The sequence below is a fragment of the Meriones unguiculatus genome, chromosome 17 (genome assembly GCF_030254825.1).
Source record: "Meriones unguiculatus strain TT.TT164.6M chromosome 17, Bangor_MerUng_6.1, whole genome shotgun sequence".
Taxonomy (NCBI): domain Eukaryota; kingdom Metazoa; phylum Chordata; class Mammalia; order Rodentia; family Muridae; genus Meriones; species Meriones unguiculatus.
The window spans coordinates 7,579,887-7,587,354 of NC_083364.1; positions in this window are offsets into that span (position 1 = coordinate 7,579,887).

Below are 7,468 nucleotides of genomic sequence, written 5' to 3' on the forward strand. Positions count from 1 at the left end.
ATGTGCAACCTATATGACCATAGTTCATTGTATATGTGTATAAAATTCTCAAAAGTAAAAAATGGGAAACAGTCAAAGCCAAGCAATGTAATAGAGTTGTAAGGCTCTCAAGAGAACATGTGTTGAAGGCTTTACTGCCAGTCTGTGGAAGTATTGTGCAGTGAAATGAGGAAGGAAAATCTTAGGTTCATGAGGAAGGGGCAAGAAAGCTCTTACTGAATCAGGCTGAAGCAATTGCCAGTAGAAGAACAAGAATTCCTGCACACTTAATGAATGCCCAAGTAGAGGACTTTCTCCCTCCCCAGGAATGGAGCTGTAATTTGCTGGAGATATCAGCAGAAACTGCCCTTACTGGGATAGGAAAGTACTAACCTCTTTGTATATCCCCATGGTTGCCGTCCTGGTGTGATATTTAGGGGCACAATAAAATTTTCTCTGTGTTTATCAATTAGGAACCTTATAAAAAGTATAAAAAGTTATACTCAGTTATAAAAAGTACCATACTGGATTCTTAAAAGACTGTATCACTAATGATCAGTTGGTTTTGAGGCTACACATTGGCTGTATTTCAACAGGCTCAAGCCCTGGTAAAATCATAATAACTATGCTTTACCTCTTCCTCTGCTTATTTCTGATTTCTTACAGTCTTTCTTGATAAATTAGAACCACTACCACCAAATGTTTTCTAGAGAATTAGTTATGAGGTTCTTGCAAATGAAGACAGCTAGTAAATTCACAAGCAGCTGGTTATTTGTACCAAGATGCCTCATAGCTCAGCAGCCAGCATTAAAATAACTGAGTGTTTTACTTTCACTTTTATAGTTCATTGTCTGTCAAACTTGGGTTCAGAGCACACTGAGCAGAGCTTCTGTGTAAGTAAACCACATCTTTGAAACAAATGAGTTAGCTGAGTCTTAAATATTGTGATCATGAAATACAAAAGAAAGTGATTTAGAAAAAGATTATGTCACAGAGGTTAAGAACACTCACTGTTCTTCTAAAGATCCTGAGTTCAATTCCTAGCAACCACATGGTGGCTCATAACCATCTATAATAAGATCTGGTGTGCAGGCAGAATGTTGTATAAATAATAAATAAATCTTTTTTTTTAAGAAAACAGTAATTTGTAGAGAATATCTCTGAAATCCTTTGTTTAAAAAGTGGAGAAAGGATCTGATAGTATTCAGAGTTCTGTTTGATCATGGGTTTGCTCATTCATTTGTGCTTGACATTACCTCAATATCACACAGAATTTGCTACTCACCTATATACCTGGATTCACTTACAAAGAAACATAGCAGGGAAGGGGTGACCCACTGAGTCTTTGGGACATATAGGAGAATATTCAGGTGGAAAAAAGAGCGGGCTGATGAAGCTGTGTGAAAACAAAAAAGTCAGGTATTTACAAAACTGTAGGAAGCAAATGTTTGAAGCCTAAAATAAGAACAGTGCTCTAATGCAGAGAATCTTATGAAAGAAGGAGGAGATAGAAAGGCCTGGAGGGGACAGTGTTATTCCCAGTTTGTGAGACCCCCAAAGACCACCAGGAATTGACTCCCCTGCAAATACATGAGGGTTTACTGTACACATGTTTGAATACCGGTTGCAAACTTCCTGTGGAAGCAGGAGAGGAATGTGGCCCTGTGGTCTAAGGGAACAAGGTTTTTAAAGGGGGAAAAAAACACAAGTACGGACTTACATGCTTTGGTGGTACATGACTTAGTAAGGGAAATTGACTTTTGAAATGATTGGTTTACTTTAGGCATCAAGACCATGCATGGTTCTGGCATGGCCATCTGGGATGGTTTCCTAGCAACTGTATCGGTAGTGGGCAGGGAAAGAATGCAGTAAAGCTAGTTCCTTTCCCCAGGTTGCTGGACATGTCTCCACCTGGCTAGCCTTTGTTCAGGCTTATGCTTTAAACTTTAAACAAATACCCAAAATTCTTTGGTCTCTCAACAGGAGCTCCACAAGAAGAGCAATAGAACCAAGAAATCCAACACAGGGGTCTTTTCTGAAATTAATACTCCAACCAAGGACCATGCATGGAGATAACCTAGAACCCCTACACAAATGTAGCCCATGGCAGCTCAGTCTCCAAGTGGGTTACCTAGTAAGGGGAACAGGGACTGTCTCTGACATGAACTCAGTTTCTGGCTCTTTGATCACCTCCCCCTGAGTCGGGGAGCAGCTTTGCCAGGCCACAGGGGAAGACAATGCAGCCACTCCTGATGAGGCCTGATAGGCTATAGTCAGATGGAAAGGGAGAAGGATCTTCACTATAAAGGGACTTGGAGAGGGGCATGGGAAGAGATGAGGGAGGGGTCTACAGCTGGCATACAAAGTGAATAAACTGTAATTAATAAAAATAAAATATTGGAGGGGCAAGATGGCGGCACCGGGAGGACTCTCATTCTGAGCAGCAGCACAGCAGGATCAGCACAGTGAACAGCAATCAGAACTCTCGGCCATAAAACACAGTCATTGTGTTTCCCAGGTGAGAGGATACCCCACGGTGGGGGATTCAATCAGCTTTTAACTCACCCGGCTAAACCGCGGAAGAGATCCCGGTTCAGCCAGACGCTTGGCTGCCGGCCGCCAGCCCCAGCCCCAGCCCAGAGCCACAAGCCAGTGTCTCTGGTCAAGGTCCCAGACTGAACCTTGGGCACCACACTATCAGAGACTGGAATTTTCAGTCGAGAGATAACCCCAGGGTACAGGAAACGATTGGGACCGGCCTTAGGTCACCCAGACATCCCCTGGAAAAGACTCGGGCGGGTTCCACGGGCACCCCAGGAGCCAGCCCTGAGCCAGAGCCGGGGACCCAGGTTCCTGCACAGAGCCCTGCCAGCCTGCGCGCCTGATTCGCCGCCAGAGATAGAAACGGCGGGTCTGATCTCAGAGCACTCAGCTCACCCCCAACCTGAAAAGGTCCCCGGAAAATTACCCAGCTTAGGGAGCCACTCAGACTCCCAAAAGCCACAAAGGCAGACACAGGCAGTTTCTGTGCACCAGACAGCTGGCAGAGACTGAGCCGCCATCACATAGCTGTGCTCCAGGCACAGGCAAATTTCTGTGGCCAGCCAGCTGGCGGACACTGAGCAGTGTGCACCAGGGCAAAAAAAGACACTAGGAGTCCCTGTCTCCAGAGAATCCACGGGGAAGGAAGGAAACTGTACTGATCTAAATCACCCAATCCTTCCCTAGAAAAAGTCTAGCAGTCTAGTGGGGCCGAGGCACTAGCACTCAGCTGTGCTCCAGACACAAGCACAAACAGTTGAGGCGCGCCTGATGTCCAACTGGGTCACAGCAGCTGATCATTAAATTTGCAACAAGAAACCCAGAAACAGGGCAGCTGCCCTCAGGACTTCCCTGGGTGAGAGGAGAACCCTCTCGACTAACAAAGACCACAGTTACCACTCAGGTCTATATCCCTGAGGTGAGCAACTCCTGAAAAAACACCAGCCATCCAGGGACTATACCCAAAAAACTGAGAAGACATCCTTCAGGAAAATCCAGCTTTCTGCAAAGGGGATTCTCTCCACCACAGGATCCCCAGGAACCACCAGAAAATAACCCCAAACTCCTAAGATAACACAATGGGTAGAGGCCAGCGTAAAAGCTCAAGCAACAAAAGACAGAGCAATATGGCATCTCCAGAACCCAGTTACCCAGGGGCAAGTAGCCCTGGACACCCCACCATAACTGAAATCCAAGAAGATGACCTAACAAGTATGCTCATGAAGATGATAACAGAGGAAACAAATAAGATTCGTAAAGACATAGAGGAAGATAAACTCAAACAGAATATTGCCATCCGTAAAGAAATAGAGGAAGCTGCAGCCAAACAGTTTATGGCCTTTAGAAAGGAAATGCTTAAAACACTGAATGAAATGAAAGAAACAGAGTTGAAGGAACTAAAAGAAAAACAGGAAAGTACAATCAGACAGGTGAAGGAAGTAAACAAAACAACTCAAGACCTGAAGATAGAATTGGAAAAATTAAAGAAAACACAAATGGAAGAAATAATGGAAAGGAAGAATCTAGGGAAGAAAACAGGAACTACAGAGGTAAGCATAACCAACAGACTACAAGAGATGGAAGAAAGAATCTCAGGTGTAGAAGATACAATGGAAGAAATCGATGTATCTGTCAAAGAAAATGTTAAATCTGAAAAATTCCTGACAAAGACCGTCCAAGAAATGCAAGACAATATGAAAAGACAAAACCTAAGAATAATAGGTATAGAGGAAAAAGAAGACTCCCTTCTCCAAGGCCCAGAAAATATTTTCAACAAAATCATTGAAGAAAATTTCCCCAAGCTAAAGGAGAGGCCAATTAGAATACATGAGGCCTACAGAACACCCAGCAAATTTGACCAGAAAAGAAAATCCTCCCGCCACATAATAATCAAAACAGTAAGTATACAGAACAAAGAAAAAATACTAAAAGCTGCAAGGGAAAAAGGCCAAGTAACATATAATGGCAAACCCATTAGAATCACACCTGACTTTTCAACAGAGACTATGAAAGCCAGAAGGGCCTGGACAGATATCATGCAGACCCTAAGAGAACACAGATGTCAGCCCAGGCTACTATACCCCGCAAAACTCTCAGTCCTCATAGATGGAGAAAACAAGATATTCAATGACAAAAACAAATTTCAACAATACCTACAAACAAATCCAGCATTACAGAAGACACTGGAAGGGAAAATACAACCCCAAAAAGCTAGCTACATTCAAGAAAACACAGGAAATAAATAACCTCACTTCAGTAAAACAAAAAGCAACCAAGCACACAACCTGATGACCACAGCCAACATCAAAATCAAGAGATCTAACAGCCACTGGTCATTAATCTCTCTCAACATCAATGGACTCAACTCTCCAATAAAAAGACACAGATTAACAGAATGGATACGTAAACTAAACCCAGCAATCTGTTGCATACAAGAAACACACCTAAGACACAAAGATAGACATTACCTGAGGGTAAAGGGTTGGAAGACGACTTTGCAAGCAAACGGACCCAAGAAGCAAGCAGGAGTAGCCATTCTAATATCTGATAAAATAGACTTTCAACCAAAATTAATCAAAAGAGATGGGGAAGGACACTTCATACTCATCAAGGGAAAATTCCACCAGGAAGACATCACAATCCTGAACATCTATGCCCCAAATACAAGGGCACCCACATTTGTGAAAGAAACATTGATAAAATTTAAAGCACATATAGATCCACACACATTAATAGTGGGAGACTTCAACACCCCACTCTCAACAAAGGACAGGTCAACCAAACAGAAATTAAACAAAGAAACAATGTCTCTGACAGAGGTCATGAATCAAATGGACCTAACAGACATTTACAGAACTTTACACCCAAACACAAAAGAATTTACCTTCTTCTCAGCACCTCATGGAACCTTCTCCAAAATAGACCACATAGTGGGTCACAAAGCAAGCCTCAACAGATACAAGAAGATTGAAATAATCCCATGTATCTTGTCTGATCACCATGGAATAAAGCTGGACCTCAACAATAACAGAAATAACAAAAAGCCTACACACACATGGAAACTGAACAACTTGTTACTAAATGACAGCTGGGTCAGGGAAGAAATAAAGAAAGAAATTAAAGTCTTTCTAGAAATCAATGAAAATGAAGACACAACATACCCGAACTTGTGGGACACAATGAAAGCAGTGCTAAGAGGAAAGTTAATAGCACTAAGTGCCTTCAAGAAGAAATTCGAGACAGCTCATTCAAGCACCCTAATGGCTCACTTAAAAACCCTAGAAAAAGAAGAAGCAGACACACCAAGAAGGAGTAGACGGCTGGAAATAATCAAACTCAGGGCTGAAATCAATCAATTGGAAACAAATAAAACAATTCAAAGAATCAATGAAACCAAGAGCTGGTTCTTTGAGAAAATCAACAAGATCGACAAACCCTTAGCCAGGCTAACTAAAAGGCAGAGAGACACCACCCAAATCAACAAAATCAGAAATGAAAAGGGGGATATAACTACAAACACTGAGGAAATCCAAACAATCATTAGGACTTACTTCAAAAGTCTATATGCCACAAAATTTGAAAATCTAAATGAAATGGACAATTTTCTTGATCGATTTGACTTACCAAAGCTGAACCAGGACCAGGTAAATCAACTAAATAGACCTATATCTCCCAAAGAAATAGAAGCGGTCATCAAAAGTCTCCCATCCAAAAAAAGCCCAGGACCAGATGGCTTCAGCGCAGAATTCTACCAGACCTTCAAAGAAGAGCTAACACCAATTCTCTTCAAACTATTCCACAAAATAGAAACAGAAGGAATATTACCAAATTCATTCTATGAAGCCACAGTCACCTTGGTACCTAAACCTCACAAAGACTCAACAAAGAAAGAGAATTTCCGGCCAATCTCCCTTATGAACATTGATGCAAAAATACTTAATAAAATACTTGCAAACCGAATCCAAGAACACATCAAAGATATTATCCACTATGACCAAGTAGGCTTCATCCCAGGTATGCAGGGGTGGTTCAATATACGGAAATCCATCAATGTGATCCACCATATTAACAAACTGAAAGAAAAAAAACACATGATAATCTCCCTAGATGCTGAAAAAGCCTTTGACAAAATCCAACATCCATTCATGTTCAAAGTATTGGAGAGATCAGGGATACAAGGCACATATCTAAACATAGTAAAGGCGATATACAGCAAGCCTATAGCCAACATCAAACTGAATGGAGAGAAACTTAAAGCAATCCCACTGAAATCAGCGACAAGACAAGGCTGCCCACTCTCTCCATATCTCTTCAACATAGTGTTGGAAGTCCTTGCTAGAGCAATAAGACAGTTGAAGGAGATCAAGGAGATACAAATTGGAAAGGAAGAAGTCAAATTATCACTATTTGCAGATGATATGATAGTATACGTGAGTGACCCTAAAAACTCTACCAGGGAACTCCTACAGCTGATAAACACCTTCAGCAAAGTGGCCGGATACAAAATTAACTCAAAAAAATCAGTAGCCCTCCTGTATACAAAAGACAAAAGGGCTGAGAAAGAAATTAAGGAAACAACACCCTTCACAATAGCCACAAATGACATAAGGTACCTCGGAGTAACCCTAACCAAGGAAGTCAAAGACTTGTATGAAAAAAATTTCAAATCTCTGAAGAAAGAATTAGAAGAAGATATGAGAAGATGGAAAGATCTCCCATGCTCGTGGCTTGGTAGGATTAACATAGTAAAAATGGCCATCTTACCAAAAGCAATCTACAGATTCAATGCAATTCCCATCAAATTACCAACACAATTCTTTACAGACCTGGAAAGGAAAATTCTCAACTTCATATGGAATAACAAGAAACCCAGAATTGCTAAAACAATCCTCTACAATAAAAGATCTTCTGGAGGTATCTCCATCCCTGATCTTAAGTTGTACTATAG